Here is an 18,886-nt window from a genome sequence, read left to right as displayed (position 1 = left end):
ACTTCGCTACCGCCGCTCGCTCCGGTGGAGTTCCGGAGTCGACGGGGAGCATGTTCGGGGATCGATATATCGCGTATTAACGAGACGCAATATATCGATCCCCGATAAATCGATCGCTACCCACCGATACGGCGGGTAGTCTGGACATACCCTAAGATTACATATAGAGAGCTCTTTATGATGATACTTTGGGTGGAATTCACAAAGGTATTTAGGCATCAGCCACCTAAATGCCTTTAAAAAGAACAGGAGTACTTGTGGCACCTTAGAGACAAGTACTCCTGTTCTTTTTGCGGATACAGACTAACACGGCTGCTACTCTGAAACCTAAATACCTTTGTGAACCCCACCCATTTTCTCTATGTAAATCCACATCTAGAGAGCTGAGAAAGTTTGTGTTGAAAAATGACAAATGGTTAAGTTTTACTGAAAGTCCCAGCTCCCGAGGACAAGGGGCTCTCTGTTTTCATTTAAATTTTGTTTTAAAAGAAGTCAATTTCTTGCCCTTGTGATTGTGAAGAAAGCCTTGGAAATGTGGCCCAAATACGACTTCAAAAACAAGAAGGCAAATAACATACGGTGAGTGAGAAATTCTTCTGAAAAGTGGCTTGTACAATCTAAGGGCCAGCCAAGAGGGGGGCCTGTTGCGATAGGCACTGCACAAACAGAGCAGTAGATGGTCTCTGCCCTGAACAGCTTACACTCTAAATGGACAGGAAAAGCACAGGTGCGGGAAGGGGTTATAACGACACCAGCAGAGTGAACAATATGATGGCATACATTATACTTATGGTCCTACATTAGGATTTTCAGTTGTGCTTGACAATAGATGTCAGACAAAGCTTCCCTCGGGTCCTCTACTGCTGGGGGGCAGCTGTCCTAATGGTTTGGACAAGCTCAACTGAACTGACCGCTTGTTTTAACTAAGGCCCTGGTGTTGCAGTGAGCTTGCTGAGGTGAACTCCTGCACACATGTGGAGCCCAGATGAAATGTGTCAGCTCTGTGCAGAGGCAGGGGCCTTCCTGTGTGAAACCGATTGCAGGATCTGGCCTGTGTGTGACCCATTCTGCATTTTTTTTAAATGATCTTTATGACGGTAAGCAGAAGTTCGTGTTTGGATAGCGAATATTTCCAAAAGGTGCTCGACAAATGGATATAATACATTAAAATGACACGAGATAATGATAGATTTTGTTAATAGCACTAATAAGGAGCAGAGTGTGCATGCTTCTTCATATTGCAGATATTGTTCATCTCTCTGATTGAAAGGAGTCATGTATGTAAATGATAGGTGTAAGTTTTATTAGAATACTTGTAAGTTTTTCTGTGGACAACATAATTAATGATCTATGAGACCATGAGGTAACGAACTGTCATGCATTGCATCCCCTTCCTGTCAGTTCTTTCTCTGCTTCCACACTGGAATGTTGTTAGAAAGCTTCCATTGAGAAGCTGTGTACACACAAACATGCACCGGTTTAGTTAGACAGTACACACTCCTGTTTGGTTTGGTTTCAGAATGGCTTATTATAATGGAGCAGCAATTTTGTTACAGTTAAGGTTGAGACTCACTGTCTGACATACAACCTTTTTATTTCAGTTTAGTTTAAGCCTGTTTCTAACTGACATAATCGAAACAAAGTAAAGATTGGTTTAACCAAAATAAGTGTGTCTGCACAGCCTATGGTACCAGTTTAACTAAACCAGTTTGAAATCACTTAAGTTAAACTGATGCAACTCTTTGTGTAGACAATCCCTCAAACCACTGTGGTTGGCTGGTGCAATAGAGAATAAAAAGGTACTAATGTTCAATAAAGGGGGTAACTACATTCATAAGTGATGCTATGTATTCATCACTTATCAGTGTAGTTACTCCCTATATATAGGGAGTGTGTATATATATATATATATTATATATATAAATAAAATAATTGACCAAACCAAAAGCTTTTCAGGTCTCGTATTATAAAATATACCCAGAAGGCTTTCATTTGCATATCTTATTTAATTATATAGTATCAGATTATGTTACCCTGAGTTTCCTCTAAGAGGAAACAGATACATGAGTAATTTGACCCACATAAATAGTCCCTTTGACTTTAACAGGACTCTTCATCAGAGTAATGTCACTCACCTCCATTAAGTGCTTGCAGGGTTGGTCCCTAAATCTGATTTTACGCTTGCCAAATTTGGTATGCCCAACTGACACTACGGCAGCAAGGCCACGAAGCCTGATTGGAGCCTCTAGATGCTAGCACAATACAAATAAACAACAATTATAACAACAACAAACGGAAGTGACTCCTGCTTGTGCATGTGTGTTCCAGGTCGCCATCTGCACCATTCCACAGAGGAGATGAGTTGTTACAGCCCCAGTGACAGAACCTTGGCTCTTTAGCTCAAGTTCTAGCAACTCATGCTTTTAGCTCTGGAAGTCTCCAGCATGTGGCCAAGATGGCAGCTGTCATGGAGACATACCGGGGGGCATTTGAATCTGAGCATGGTGATTAAGGGGATGGGGAGGGAGAAACAAGAAATCTATCAAATATGACAAAGTTCCTCCTCTCTCTTGGTGGGTCCTGCGCTTATTGGCGGATTTTCTTGCCGCAGAGATTCACCATGTGGGTTGGGGAACAGCCCAGAGACCTTCCCCTCTGGAAGAACCCACAGTCCAGGTCAATTGGGAGGTTTGGGGGGAACCTGGGCCTGCCCTCTACTCTGGGTTCCAGCCCAGGACCTTGTGGACTGCAGCTGTCTATAGTGCCTCCTGTAACAGCTGCATGACAGCTACACCTCCCCGGGCTACTTCCCCATGGCCTCCTCCAAACACCTTCCTTATTCTCACCACAGGACCTTCCTCCTGGTGTCTGATAAAGCTTGTGCTCATCAGTCCTCCAGCAGCACACCCTCTCACTCTCAGCTCCTTGTGCCTCTTGCTCCCAGCTCCTCACACTCACACCACAAACTGAAGTGAGCTCCTTTTTAAAACCCAGGGGCCCTGATTAGCCTGCCTTAATTGATTCTAGAAGCTTCTTTTTAATTGGCTCCAGGTGTCCTAATTAGCCTGCCTGCCTCAACTGGTTCTAGCAGGTTCCTGATTACTCTAGTACAGCCCTTGCTCTGGTCACTCAGGGAACAGAAAACTACTCATCCAGTGACCAGTATATTTGCCCTCTACCAGACTCCTGTACCCCACTAGTCTGGGTCTGTCACATATCCTTCCCCCCTGCTCAATGCCAAGGGGTTGGGCAGCTTGGGACCCCAGACAGTGCACACGTGACAAGCCATCGGCGTTGCCATGACGGCTCCCTGCTCTGTGTTGCACACGGAACTGGAAAGGTTGGAGGGATAAGAACCATCTGGTCACCCTTGTGTTCTTCTCCTTGTTCCGCTGCATCCATTGAAGAGGGGCATGGTTGGTCACGAGGACAAATTTGCGCCCGAGCAGGTAGTAGAGTAATGTTTCCATGGCCCATTTTACAGCGAGGCATTCTCTCTCCACCACTGCATATTTTTGTTCCCTTGGAAGGAGTTTCTGACTGAGGTATAGAATTGGGTGTTCCTCCTCCCCGACCATCTGTGATAGAATGGCCACCAACCCTACTTCCGATGGATCCGTCTGCAGGATAAACTCCTTGGTTAAATCAGGGGCTATCAGTACGGGGTTACTGCAGAGGGCAGTCCGTAGGTCTGTGAATGCTTCGTCTGCTGTGTCAGACCATCTCACTAGATCAGGTCCACGGGCTTTCACTAGGTCTGTCAGGGGGCTTGCCCTTGTGGCAAAGTGGGGCATAAATCGTCGGTAATACCCCACCACACCTAGGAACGCCCAGACTTGTTTCTTGCGACTTGGTCAGGGCCAATTTTGGATGGCCTCTAACTTGTTCACTTGAGGTTTTACCAAACCTTTTCCCACAATGTAACCAAGATATTTGGCCTCTGTAAACCCTACAGCACACTTGGCAGGGTTTGCTGTAAGGCCAGCTCTCCTGAAGGTATCAAGGACTGCCTCCACCTTCTCCAGGTGGGTTTCCCAGTCTGGGGTATGAATGACCACATCATCCAAGTAGGCAGCAGCATAACTGTTATGCGGGCGTAATAGCTTGTCCATGAGGCGCTGGAAGGTAGCTGGGGCCCCATGTAGTCCAAAAGGGAGGACAGTATATTGAAAAAGACCCTCTGGTGTAGAGAACGCAGTCTTTTCCTTTGCGTCTTCCGCAAGGGGAATCTGCCAGTACCCCTTTGTCAAGTCTAGGGTAGTCAAGTAACGGGCATTACCCAGACGGTCCACTAGCTCATCTATGCGAGGTATGGGGTATGCGTCAAACTGGGATACTTCGTTTAGTCGCCGGAAGTCGTTGCAAAATCTTGTGGTGCCATCAGGTTTGGGCACCAGCACGATTGGGCTGGACCACTGACTGTGGGATTCTTCGATGATCCCCAACTTCAGCATTATTTTTACTTCTGCTTTTATTTCCTCCCTTTTTGCCGCTGGCACCCGATAGGGCCTCATTGTTACTCTGGCTCCAGGGTTCGTGACTATGTGGTGATATGTCTCGGTTGTTCGACCCGGTTTTGTCAAGAACACATCTTGGTTCCGGAAGATCATCTCAGACACCTCATTCTTCTGGTCTGGTGTTAAATCGGGAGATACTCTCACCTGTTTGGAAGGCTTGTTTTCCTGGGTTAGGTCTTTTTGGACCATTGTGCATGCACAAGAGGTTTCAGAAGGTTAACGTGATCAATCTGTTCTTGTTTTCTGCGTCCTGGCTGCCGCACCTTGTAGGTTACTTCCCCCACGGGTTCAACCACCTCATAGGGCCCCTGCGATTGGGCCAGAAGCTTGCTTTCTGCTGGGGGGTACCAACACCGTAACCCGATCCCCTGGTTGGAACTGTCGCACTTTTGCCTGGCGATTGTAATGGGTTCGCTGGGCCTCCTGTGCCTTCTCCAAATGTTCCCGTACAATAGGGGTAACCCGGGCTATCCGGTCTCGCATCTGCATTACATGCTTTATTATATTTCTCCCCTCATTGGGTTCCTCTTCCCAGATCTCTTTGGCGATATCTAGTATGCCACGGGAGTGACGCCCATATAATAACTCAAAGTGGGAAAACCCAGTTGAGGCCTGTGGTACCTCCTGGATAGCGAGCATAAGGTAGGGTAGTAGGGTGTCCCAATCCTTCCCGTCCCAACTTACCACCTTCCTTATCATAGCCTTGAGGGTTCGGTTAAACCTTTCTACCAACCCATCAGTCTGTGGATGGTAGACCGAAGTTCTCAGGGTATGTATATGGAGCAGTGTACAGAGGTCCTTCATTTGCTTTGACATAAATGGGGTTCCTTGGTCAGTTAATATCTCCTTCAGTAGCCCCATTCAGGCAAAGATCCCCACCAGCTCTTTGGCTATAGTTTTAGAGGCCGTGTTCCGCAGGGGAACGGCTTCTGGGTAGCGAGTAGCATAGTCCAAAACAACAAGTATGTATTGGTGGCTCCGAGCCGTCTTCTCCAGTGGTCCCACTAGGTCCATGGCTATTCGCTCGAAGGGGACCTCTATGATGGGAAGAGATACTAAAGGTGCCCTCAAGTGGGGACGGGGACTGTGCAGCTGATACTCCGGGCAGTAGGCATAGTACCTCCGCACTTCTTCATGTACTCCGGGCCAGAAGAACCGTCATAGGACTCGTGCCAGGGTCTTCTCTACTCCCAAATGCCCCCCCAAAAGATGACTATGAGCCAGACTTAATACAGTGTTCTGGTGTTTTTGAGGTACTAGGATCTGCTGTACCTTCTGCCCCTGTACTGGTGCAACCTGGTATAAGAGATCCTTCTTCATTATGAAGTAGGGTCCTGGTCCCTGGGCTTTTCCTTCCACGGGGACCCCATCTATTTCAGTCACCTCCTTCCTAATGTTGTCATATCTTGGGTCTTCTGCCTGGTCTCGTCCAAAATTTCCTCTCCCGGGGCTAATCTGCCCAAGATCTAGGGGCCCAGTCTCTGTTGCCTTTACTGGTTCAGAAGCATTAGGGTGGGGGTCAGACTCAGGTGCTTCTCCCTCCTGAGTGGCCTCCTTTTCAGCTGTGCAGGTCCGCCTATCTACAAGAGTGACCCTCTGGCTTTGGGTCAGTATTCGGGTTCCCAAGGCCTTAGCTGGCCTTCTTTCCCTTTTTGTCTTTCTACCCTGTCTGGGAGTGGAGAACAAATCTGGGGATATTTCAGAGAAGATTGGGGGTTGACAGTCTGCTGTGGATGCCTCATCAATTTTAGGGTCCTCATCTTTCTCCAATCCCCCTACTGGGAGTAAGTTTCCAAACCCTGAGAAGTCCCTCCCTATGAGCACTGGGTATGAGAGTTTAGGGACTACACCTGCTGCTACCTCAATAGTGTTCCCTTGGATCTCGATTTTTACTGGGATGGTGGGGTAGTAACTAACTGTCCCATGGACACATGTTATCCCCGTATGTTTAGCCTGCAGCAGCTGACTACGCATCATGAGCTTCCCCAAGATAAGCGTGATAGCACTCCCCGAATCAACCAGTGCCGTGGTCCCTACCCCATTTAGTTTCACTGGTCTGGTATACATATGTAGGGTTAGTGAGACCCCCACAAGGTGGATTAGGAAGCATGGATCTGCCCAGTTCCCCAGGGTACACTGCATAGGCTCCTCAGCATTGAGACACTGTGTAGCTATGTGTCCCCACTCCCCGCAGGCATAACATCTGTATGTAGCCCTAGGTGTTCCCCGGTCTCTTGGTTTGAGCAGTCTAACATTATGATCCTCTTCTCCCTCAGTGCTCTGACTCTTTGTGGCCTCTGATGGGCCTTCAGCCTCTCTCTTTTTCCACCTGGACCCTCTTGGTGGCCCAGTCACCCGAACTTTAGGGCTTGGTGCTGCTAGTTTAACCCGGGGTGCCTCTTCCTTAACTGGTCGGATCAGCTCCCTCGCTGTCCTTCGCCTCTCTATCAGGGCGTCAACCTCGTCATAGGTGGAGGGTTCATTCTGGCTTACCCAGGCACGAAGGTCTGGTGGTAGTCCCCTCATGTATCGGTCGATGACCAGAACCGCTAGTATCTCTTCCGGACTCCGGGACTCTGTTTGCAACCACTTTCGTGCGAGATGGATGAGGTCATACAATTGGGACCGCGGGGTTTTGTCTTCCTGAAACCTCCAACCGTGATACTGCTGGGCCCGCACTGCTGTCGTTACTCCAGATCTGGCCAGGATCTCTGCTTTCAGCTGGGGGTAGTCTGCCGCAGCCTCTTCAGGCAGATCATGGTAGGCCTTCTGGGCCTCCCCACACAGGAATGAGGCAAGGATGCCAGACCACTGATCTCGAGGCCAGGCCTCCCGTAGGGCTGTCCTCTCAAAGGCCAGAAGGTATGCCTCTACATCATCCTCCCATGTCATTTGCTGCAGCCAATGGCTGGCCCGTATGAGCCGCATCCCATCATGGCCACGATTCAGCTCTATAAGGGACTTTACCTGGTTTACCAGTTCCCGCAACATAGCTTGGTCTTGAGCAGCCTGGTCCATCAGCAGGCGATTAGTCTCTTGCTGCAGCCGCACTGCCTCCTGTTGGGTGGCTGCCTGGACACGGGTAGCCTCCTGCTGGGCCGCCGTAGCTTGTATCAGTGCCCGCACTACGTCATCCATTGTGGTGGGGAAAAAAAAAAAAACTCTCTCCCTTTTTTTGTTTGTTTTTTGTTGTTGTTGTTTGTTTGTTTTTTATTTTTTTAAATCACCCTCCTTCTTCCGCCGTGCTGTGCACCCCAAGATCCCATTCCTGACACCAGTGTGACAAAGTTCCTCCTCTATCTTGGTGGGTCGTGCACTTATTGGTGGATTTTCTTGCCGCAGAGATTCACCATGTGGGTTGGGGAACAGCCCAGAGACCTTCTCCTCTGGAAGAACCCACAGTCCAGGTCAATTGGGAGGTTTGGGAGGAACCCGGGCCCGCCCTCTACACCGGGTTCCAGCCCAGGGCCTTGTGGACTGCAGCTGTCTATAGTGCCTCCTGTAACAGCTGCATGACAGCTACACCTCCGTGGGCTACTTCCCCATGGCCTCCTCCAAACACCTTCCTTATTCTCACCACAGGACCTTCCTCCTGGTGTCTGATAACGCTTGTGCTCATCAGTCCTCCAGCAGCACACCCTCTCACTCTCTCAGTTCCTTGCGCCCCTTGCTCCCAGCTCCTCACACTCACACCACAAACTGAAGTGAGCTCCTTTTTAAAACCCAGGGGCCCTGATTAGCCTGCCTTAATTGATTCAAGCAGCTTCTTCTTAATTGGCTCCAGGTGTCCTAATTAGCCTGCCTGCCTCAACTGGTTCTAGCAGGTTCCTGATTACTCTAGTACAGCCCCTGCTCTGGTCACTCAGGGAACAGAAAACTACTCATCCAGTGACCATATCTGCCCTCTACCAGACTTCTGTATCCCACTGGTCTGGGTCTGTCACACAAAGTAAACTATAGTTTAGTCACAGGAAGAAAATATCTCCTATGCTTCTTCCCACATAAACGGAAATGGCTTAATTTTCTGTTGGGGAAAAGAGACACTGCAAAAGAAAAATGTTTCCCGAAGTTAATGGGTGAAATCCTGGTGTTATTAAAGTTAAATAGCAAAGTTCCCTGTTGACTCTAATAGGGGTCAGGATTTCACGCAACAAACCTATCCCTAGTCCTTTGATTACGGCTTCTTCACCAGGGATTCAAGTCTAGCTGATAACCTTGGAAAAGATTTAGTGCAGACTGGGCCTTAACTCCACTGGATCACACTAACAACACTGTGTAACATTGATAAAGCTAAGTTCTGTTAAAGTATTGTTCAGCACTAGTTGATCAATAAAATACACTGGGACAGATTCTCTCCACTGGGCTATGTCCTCTGACGGTGCAAAAGGGATGGAAACTTGATAGATCTTCTCCAGTGATGATTCCTCCGTTGTGAAGAGTCCACAGCTGGTGTAGAGATAGCCTAATCAGCTCCTCTACCAATTCCCATTGCCAGCTCTAGGAGAGCCTGTCTGAAGCACACACGACACCAACAATTCCCAGGTGGCAGATAGTCTCTGGAGAACTATTATCAGGTGGCATAGTTTAGAGCAATTTGAAGCTTTTCTAAGCTTTGCTGGGACTGGCACAGAAACCGCAAAAGAATCAGGGAGCTGTAACCAGCTCTCTGACAGTTCTCTACTTTCTGCTGCATGGAGCAGTGCTTGGTGCAGCATCAAATTTAGGGTGTGTGTATATATATATATATATATATATATATATATATATATATATATATATATATATGTGTGTGTGTGTGTGTGTGTGTGTGTGTATGTAATCTCACACTAGTAGGCGGTCCTGTTATTTTTATATTATGCATGGATATAGCTTAAGCCTTAAATTTAAACAATGACATGTTTGGACAAGCTGTCAAAACTCATATTTCTGCGTGTCAGTGGATGTAAAGTAACATACCCAGTGTTATGTAAGCACAGATAGTTTACTTACTTGGTATGAGGAAAAAGCCTTTATTAAACATCTGCATAAACACATTTACCTCTGTAAAACAAACCTTAGAACTATGAAGACAACATGCTTTTTCCTTCTTTAATATTAGCAGATACTAGACTTATATAGAACACACACAGAAAAAATACTTCCGACTAGACTTTTTTCCCCCCGGTACACTGCTGCGGCTCAGAGTGCTTTACAAAAAAATTCAATACTTCACACAATACTTTAAAGACTTCTCAGGAACAAAAATGGCAACCACCATAATTCATCAATGCTGTAACTCTTCTGTGGTCATGTAAGGAAAGGGGGGAGCCAAAAAGCACTGGTTTTGCAATGTGGTTAAAAGGTTAACAAATGTTATTGCTTCAGTTTTTGATGTTGATTTATTTTCTCAGTCAAAATGGAAGTGTTCACATCCATAATTCAGCTGCAGAAGCATATAGTTCTTGATTTAGCAGGAGGAAGTTAAGCAATTATAAAAGTAAAATCTTAAAAATAGGACGGCATCCTAAATTTGATGTTCCTCTTTTCATTCCTAGCTGAAGCTTTCCTGATTCCAAAACACACACACCGTTTCTCCAATAGGGTGGAAAATGCATTTTTTTAAAAGACGGACAGATTGGCTTTTGCCTTGAAATATGACGAGCAGATTTGAGTTCTCTGACCACCTTATATGTTCCAACTCCAGTACGGTTTAATTTAGCACCCTATTTTTCAATTTCCTAATACGTACACTATAAGTTATCCTGGTAACAACTTTTGGGACCTTCTCAGCCACTTATATCAACATAGCCCTTAAAATGAATCTTTACACAACTTGAGTTCATTTTGGATTGTTACTTTGCAGTATTACGTGCTAAACTACTGCCTTTAATCAAGTGATTGTAAATCAAACACACAAACCTTTCAACAAGATCCCAGTTTTGATAATTAGTGACATATATACTTTGAATGCAGTTGGTTGTATAACTAATTTAGCAAATACTTAGTTAACGGCAAGGAGGATATTTTGTACCTATGCTGTAAAACACTAGACTTGATTACATTGCTTGATCACTTCTGGGCCCAAGATGAGTGCCCAAGTTGCCTGTGTGCCAAGTTTTTGAGAAAGTAAAATGGGGGAAAAGACTATTTTATGTGCAACAGCGTATTGTAACTTAATGAATGTCTTATTGTCCAAGAGACTTTAGGTAGTAACTTAAGGGTGACCTGCCAGAGAGAACAAAAAGGAGGTTGTGTCTTTTTCAAAACAAAACAAAACAAGAAAAATATCAGGTGTCTCATCTGGTCTTCCTAAAATTTGCTAGAGGACTTTTTGTTGGTTTCAGATGAAGACTGAGTTCTCTCTGCCCTTAATTGAAAGCACATAGGGTGCTGAATTTTTAATGATTGAAACATACGTAAATAAGATGCAATTACTCAGAAATACAGATTGCTAAAGTTCACAGTTTAGGTGGGTGTCAAGTTGTTACTGTTTGGCTTATTAATTGTGCACACAACTCTCATCTATGCTAAAACATTCTATGACTGTTACTCCATCCTCTAGTCTGCACCCACCCCCAACCAACCCACTCATTTGTTTCACTCCCCGCAGTTACATCTTGTCTTTGGTTTGTAAGCTGAGGGACTGGCATTTACTCAGCTGTCCTTAGAATGCTCCAGGAAATCAGGGTGGGAAAGATCTGAATTTCTAATGTAAGAAAAACTTGTGGGGGTAAAGGGGGAAACTTCTCCACAATTTATTTTTCTTTGCAAATCAATTTTAATACAGATTATCTCCTATTCCTTGAGAACTAGAATGGTCTGATTGATGCGTGTCTTGTGCTCCTATTGTGACTGTGGCAAACAGAGGTAAACCAACCAGATAAAAGTTAAGTAAAGAAAGATTCTAAGAAGAAGACCCCACCTGATTGTTGTGAAGGTACAAAGCTGAGAGACAAGGTGGGCAAGGTGATCGTTAGCTTGTCTTGCTCAACAACAGAAGGTTGTTGGGTCTATTATAGGAGTGGATGGGTGAGGTTCTGTGGCCTGCAATGCGCAGGAAGTCAGAATAGATGATCACAATGATCCCGTCTGACCTTAAAGTCTATGTGTCCGATAAAAGATATTACTTCGCCCACCTTGTCTCTCTAATACCCTGGGACCAACATGGCTACAACCGCTCTGCATACACAGTACAAAGCTAACATTTTAAAATCTAATATTGTTAAAGTTGTCTTTGTGTGGCCCTGAATTGCACCATTTATCATCTCACAATACCACAGCAAGTGGTAATGTGCATTAAGGTCCTGATTCTTCGAAGACTTCAGCACCTGCTTAACTTTGTGCACTGTGAGTAATCCAACTGAAGTTCATGAGACCACTCAGAGAGTTAGTCACAACGTGCAGGATCGATTTTACCTTGTCAAACTCTATGCACATTTTTACAGTCCTTTGGGAGCCTTTAGCAGGTTTTTTATAAAATGTATTTTACTATTAGTATCACACTTATGTGTGGGTAGTCCCCATTGTAAGAGATTCTATTACTTCCAAGAATGGGAATACCTGTTCATACCAATACCACCGTACCTCCTGGTAAAGCAAAACTTCAAGGATGCCCAAACTGCGTATGGATTTAAAGCTTCAGAATTATCTGCCATCTCTTTTTCTTCTCTTGTTTTGTTCACGGAGTTTGACACAGACAACAGGAAATTTCTTTAAAAAAAAATTCTCTCTCAAAAACCACACACCCGAAACTTGTGGGAATAAAAGTTTCAGCTTCTCAGCAGCTGTGTAGCAGTGCAGTCCCATGGAGGTCAATGGAGCAGGGCTGATTTACACAACCTGAGGATCTGGCCCAAAGACATTATACAATTTTCTTCACCCTGCTAACTATTTGTATGTTTACCCAGAAGTTGGAGGTGTGTAGACATTCCTGAGCCAGCTCACTTAAAATAGCAGAACCGCCACATGTGAAGGGCTAGCCACCCAAGTATACACCCCAGGTCTCATCTGCTGTATAGACATATCTTGGGTGTTTGTATTAAACTTTAACAGAAAGACTATTCTTCAGTCCTTTTAGCAACCAAATAACTTTTTCAGTTGGATATAATGGCCTGGCATAGATATGAAGAAAAATAAAGTCAATGAATTTGAAAAGTGAACAGGTCACTGCCAGCCTGTCTCCAAACCTGTGACACCTAGATGAATATTCCTAAGGAGAATGAAGAAGTAACTCATTCAGTTATGAACCACAGATGGAGTTCATCTAATCGCTCCTGCAGCCTGGCTTTCTCTTTGTTTCCCTTTTCTCTTTAACCTTCACTCGTCTTTGTTCCAAAATGAATTGTAACCAGAGCGGACCTGGCAATTAACAAATGTGGCTCAAAATGCTGCTAAAGTTAGACTTCAGGATTCGGATTTATAACTTACCCTCTTAATAGTTCACATCCAAATTCAGATTCAGCATTAACGTTATTGTCCAAGCACAAAGTCACGGCAAGAAAACGCCTCTATACCACATTTCCACCATATTCATTCCCTTTTGTTCTCTATCATGAATTTTCAGTCACTAGAGCTTTCTTGTCTAAATTGCACTGGCTTACTAATGAACTTGACACACCAGCCAAGTAAAGTACAGCCTGTTCAAGCCGGGAGTCAATTACCCCATTAGACGTATTAGTGACTGCAAACTTACCTTGTCTTGCAGCTGGGTGTTATTTTCAGCTCATCCGTGGTTTAATGACCTTTTTATCATGCATTTTGTGGTCGCCTGCCTTTAGAACCTTCTGAGATCTACAATGTAGCAGAACCTGCAATAGAGGAGCTGGAATTCCTGACATTGTCCTAAGAATAAGCGGTAGGGAGCAGAGCTCCTGCCGAAGAGCCCTATGCTGCTAGCGCATGACTGTATTCAGTAAGAATGAGCCCTTGCCTTGGTGCAAAGTTGAATCCTGAATATGTAACTTCCTGATTTAGACCTCCTGTTGCTTTCATCTTTACAGTACCAGCGTTTTCAAAGGCAGCTAAATCATAATAGAAACTCAATATTTTAGATATGATTGTACAAATGGTTTCATCCCAAAGATTTAATTTCAAGCTGCATTGCTCATCTGTTCCATGCAACCCAGATCACAATATTACTCATATACCCTGAAGAATTTTAAATGAGGACTTCAACCATCCAGGAGACTTTTGCATGTCACTTCTGAATTTGGGTGAATATTTATTCACTTTGCAAATCCTCCCTGTCCCTGAATGTGGATTTCACAGGGTAGATTTGGCCAAGAAGGAATTATAGTTCTGCACTTCAGAAATATGTGCTGAATGTTCAACCCATAGTTAACCCATATCTGAATCTCATGTTTGGCATCTATGTGTTTGTTTTGTAAGAGACCAAATTAAGTTTCATAAGTATTCTCCTGACAACTGAATGCTGACTGTGTAAAGTACACACTGAGTGCACAGAATATACTCTTTCTTTATTGAAGGAGGCAGGAATATATCCTTGCTGAACAACAGTGGGGTAGCAGGAAAGTTTAAATGACAACATTTGAGTCTCACCATTCCTAGAGCTATGCATAGCAAGCGAAAGGACTGTAAGTTTAACGCACAGGGGTGACTAAAAATGAATTATGTGATGTCCGCCCACAGAATACTGCTATATAACATACACCACTGAGAAGGCTGGCCTGAGGAAAATGGCACTGTGTCCCTTTAAATGGGAAACTTCCCTCAAAAGAAGTTTTGCCTTTGGTTTCAATGGGAGCAGATTCAGGCCCTGTCATCTGAAATAAATGAGAGCAGGATTTCATCTGTCACATCTAGCAACAACCTTTGTTGTAGTATAAGGGGGAAAACTCTCCAATGGTGTCCCAAGTCCCGATAGCTCCCAACTGCTAATGTTTGCACTTGCACATGTAGCCAGCCATCTGTTTAGCAGTTCCACATCCTAAGGAAGTCACTGAGTACCAAATGGCCTTTGCTGCAGCCAGCATCAGTATGGGTCAGGGGAACATGGTACAAAGGTAGGGAACCTGGTGCACCCATTTCTGATGAAACTGTACCCTCTTGGACCAGTGGTTTTCAAACTTTTTTCTGGCGACCCAGTTAAAGAAAATTGTTGATGCCCGCGATCCAACGGAGCTGGGGATAAGGGGTTTGGGGCATGGGCAGAGGGTTGGGGTGCGGGAGGGGGTCAGGGCTCTGGTCTGGGACTGGAGATGAGGGGTTTGGGGTGCAGGAAGGGGTTCTGGGTTTGGGGGGGGCAGGGGATTGGGGCGCTGGGTTGGGACACAGGCTTACCTCAGACAGCTCTTCGTCAGTGGCTCAGCCAGGGTGCAGAGGCAGGCTTCCTGTCTGTCCTCGCACTGCGGGCCGCACTGCGCCCTGATAGCGGCTAGCAGCAGGTCTGGCTCCTAGGCGGAGGTGAGCAAGTGGCTCCGCGTGGCTCTCACCCCCTGGCACCGCCCCCTCTAGCTCCCATTGACCAGTGCTTGGGGCAGGGGCAGTGCACAGAGCTCAATATCCCCCCACCTAGGAGCCAGACCTGCTGGCCACTTCCAGGGCGCGGCGCAGCGCAGTGTCAGAACAGGTAGGGACTAGCCTGCCTTAGCCAGGTAGCACTGCCGACAGGACTTTTAATGACTCGGTTGGTGGTGCTGACCAGAGCCACCGCGACCCAGTGCCTTACATTCCACAACCCTGTACTGGGTCATGACCTGCAATTTGAAAACCACTGTGTTAGACCCAATGTAGGAGAGGAGTGAATCCAATGTAAAACAAGGTTTGAAATTTGGTAGAAACTCACTGATTTCCATTCATCTAGAATCACAGAGTTTCAAGCCAGAAGGGACCACCATATCTTCTAGACTGACCTCCTGTGCATCACAGGCCTCTAAATTCTACCCTGTTACCAGTTTTGAGCCCAATAACCTGGATTAAACAAAAGTATTACAGACCCCAAGACAATAAACTATTGTGTGCCCCAGGCAGAGAAAAGGAGTGACTGAGGTGCGCCGGTGCCCGAGGCACCTGCAATGGCAGGGAATTGATTCGGTGAGATATACTCAGATGATCCTAGCAAACCATATGCACTCCATAAGGTTAAAAAGAAACAAGCACTCCAAATTTCCTGCCAATCTGACCTGGGTAAAAATTCCTTCCTGATCCTGGAAACACTGATCAATTCAACCCTGAGCATGTGAGCAAAACCCACCAGCCAAGCACCTGAGAAAGAGAATTCTTTGTACTGCATCAGAGTACTGGCCCACCAGTGCAGTGTCCCATCTCCAGCTGTTTCCATCTCTAATGCTTCAAAGGAAGGGCAAAAAAAATTAATCCTGAATACAACAAGAGGAAAAAGAATTCCTTCCTGACCCCTACAGGTGACTGGTGGAAGCCCTGAAGCATGAGATTTAGGAACAGAAGACATAGGACCAAAAGAGAATCCCTGGGCCACTGAACCCAACCTCACCCCCATCACAGTTTCTATTTCATAAATTTATCAAGCTCTATCTTGAAACTAATTAGGCTGTTTGCTGCAACAAATCCTACCGGGAGGCTCTTCAAGAATTTTTCAAACCAAATAATACTTCAGGGACACCACTTACCTCAGCTCTTCTCTGTGGAGGAGATGGCATAGTTGAGTCCAAAAAGTTTTAAGCTACAATTATAAATATCACTCAGGGACCGCTTTCATTACATAACAAGCAAGTAACTTATTAGATCCCCACTTTCTTTTTAATCTCATGCAAACTCTGCAGTAAGTGAACTGACCTCTACGCCTCTTGTGGCAGCAAGACCAATACACAAGGAATCATCTCGCCACCCAACTTTTCCCAAATTCCAGCATGAAGGCCAAACAGGAGATAGTCGGGATCAAGTCAAAACTCTTCCATCATATTGGGGTGCTGCTTTTGACTTGGAGCCCTGCAAGTTATAAGGCTGTTTTCAGGGGAAAGATGTTGTGGAAAAACAAAAACTTCAGAGGGGCTGAATGTTCACAAGTCTAAGCTTGTTCTTGTCACTGTCCTTCCAGCAGGTAAAAATAAGAATGAGACAAACTACGTCTGTGTCATCTTTCTAAGTGAAAGGTTCTTGTTCAGTTTTTGGCCCAATAAAAAAGTGACGTTGATTTCCAAGCAAAGCAAATGACCTTTATATGGGGAGTGACACTGTCTTAGCAGAATGCACACATCCCAGCCACAGAATAACCAATTTCCAGAGAGCTCATTGTCTGAAATAGTTGACTACAGGTAAAGCTTAGAAAATTAGCTACAAGTCTTTTGACACTTCTAGCCACAAAAAGTACTGAAAACCACACCTAAAATAGAGTTGCATAATACTGTCTTTTCTAGTTTTCTCCAAATATTGAACCCCTTCAGGAGTTTAGGCCAGAGGCTTCCCCAGGAACTTCTTGTAGAAGGACTGAAAGGAATCATTTTTCTCTTCCTTTCCCCTCTCCACAGGGGAAAGGCTCTGTAAGAACCGAGCGCTACTGGCTTCGGTCAGCTCTTCCCCTCCCGGCCTCCGGGGGTGCAGGGTCCAGAGGCATGGGGGCTGCCCGAAGCCGGTAGCGCTCGGGCAGCTCGGCGCTTACAGAGCCCAGGAGTTCAGGGAGCACTGCAGCCGCCGGAGCCCGGGAGGGGAAGTGCCTGGCCGGGGGCGCAGGGTCCAGAGGCATGGGGGCTGCCCGAAGCCCGAGCACTACCAGCTTCACGGTTTGCCGGGCAGCCTCCAGACCCTGTGCCCCCGGCTGGGTGCTTCCCCTCCCGGGCTCCAGCTGCGCTGGGGAAGCGCCGGCTGGGGGCGCAGGGTCTGGGGGCTGCCCGGCAAACCATGAAGCCGGTAGCACTCGGGCAGCCCTTTTCATGTGGCTGGGAGGGAGGAGGAGGAGGAATGCGGGGCGCTCAGGGGAGGGGGCGGAGTTAGGATGGGGACTTTGGGGAAGGGGTGGGAAAGGGGCGGAGTTGGGGCGGGGCCAGGGGCGGGAAAGGGGCGGGGCCAGGGCCCCATGGAGTGTCCTCTTTTTTTTTTTTTTTAAATATGGTAACCGTATTCAGGGCCCTCATATCAAAAACATCTATTCCTCATGATGCGTGGCACCTGTGCTTCTCCAGGGATTCCATGACTTCCTCATTAGTCTCTAGGATGGTCACATTATTTGTTAAAGTTCTTTGGCTAATTTCCAATCCACATGCTAGCGCTCAGATATAAATCAATTTCAATTAATTATTGCTTCCCTTCCAATCTGGATTTCTTGAGATACTCAATTTGGTAGGGGGAGATTTTCAAAGGCACAAATGACAGTTAGGTGACTAACTCCAAGTGAAAATCGGCCCTTTGAAAATCTCCTCTTTAGACTGTAAGATCCAGGGGGAAGGAGCTGTTATTCACTGTCTATTTGTACAGTGCTTAGCATAATGGTGACCTGATCTAGGTGGCCTCCAAGGGATCCAGCAACAAAAATGTTAAAGTAATAACTGCAGGGAATACCTTGCTAAAGCCAAATGAATCACAACCCTTCCATTTGCAGAACGAGGAAGACTGAAATTTTTTAACAGATAGACTTGACATTTAAGTACTCAAATGTGGTTTGTTCACGGAGCTGCTAGGAAGCAACCTCCCACTTACCAATCCACCCCCTCCCCATGTGCTATCAATCCTTAACTACAAAAGGGAAAGATTATGTGAGATAAAAGGGTCACACCGGAGCATTGACCTCAGTTAGTTTTCACACACAATACAAAGTCCTTGATTTTCTGTGTTTGCGTGTGTTCTAACTAGGGACAGAAGGAGGGTGAATTTGTGGATTCTGACCATGTCAAAAGCCTTCATTACACCCCACAGGAGCACCATCCCCGTCCCCAATAGCAAGAAAACTTAAATCAGAAACTATTTGTTTGCAATAAATAGAGCTCTTACCAGGTGTCTTCTCTTCTACAGCATGCAGTTCTGTTCACACCAAGCCCACTGCATGTTTCTCAGCAGAGCACTTCAGCAAGGCGAGGAATGGTGCCATCCCACATAGCACACTGTGTGCAAACCACAGTTCAGTTGTGAAGTCCTGTATCTCTAGTACATGATAATATTGAGGGTCAGAAAACTTCAAAGGGGAGACGCTGCTCACCAGTAGAGCGCCTCTGATGTTTTCAAGTGGAACATTATTCTGGCAGAAAAAATAGTGTCTCAAAAATCTACACAATACCATGGGACTCTTTTGATTCTGATGAAACTTCATTAAAAAAAATTGAAATGAAACATTTTGGTAAGTTCAAAACATGCCATTTTGACCTTTTTGGGGATGGAATGTTTCAATTTTTCATCAGTTACAATGCCAAACCAAGAACAATATCAATTACAAATGCCCAGTTAAAATACCAATTACCAGCAAT

General features: G+C 45.8%; 1 protein-coding gene across 5 annotated transcripts in view; it reads right to left on the bottom strand.

Annotated features, from left to right (window-relative positions):
• LOC128830556 (tyrosine-protein phosphatase non-receptor type substrate 1-like) overlaps positions 1-18,507 on the bottom strand; it is a 30,123-nt gene extending 11,616 nt beyond the window's left edge. Inside the window, exons 1-3 of one of the 5 annotated variants that reach the window (XM_054016416.1) lie at positions 18,417-18,502; positions 16,269-16,436; positions 14,796-15,211 (exon numbers count right to left, since the gene is read on the bottom strand). The gene's annotated coding sequence lies outside the window, so the exon portion shown is untranslated. Of the gene's footprint in view, positions 1-13,188; positions 13,268-14,795; positions 15,212-16,268; positions 16,437-18,416 lie in introns of those variants that run through there. The other 4 variants (XM_054016415.1, XM_054016417.1, XM_054016418.1 and 1 more) reach the window with 4 other exon arrangements.
• Positions 18,508-18,886: the final 379 nt, after the last annotated feature.

Source organism: Malaclemys terrapin, chromosome 1 (genome assembly GCF_027887155.1).
Source record: "Malaclemys terrapin pileata isolate rMalTer1 chromosome 1, rMalTer1.hap1, whole genome shotgun sequence".
In the NCBI taxonomy this organism is placed as follows: domain Eukaryota; kingdom Metazoa; phylum Chordata; order Testudines; family Emydidae; genus Malaclemys; species Malaclemys terrapin.
Note: the sequence above shows the minus strand (reverse complement) of the source record. Positions and strands in the feature narration are given on the sequence as shown.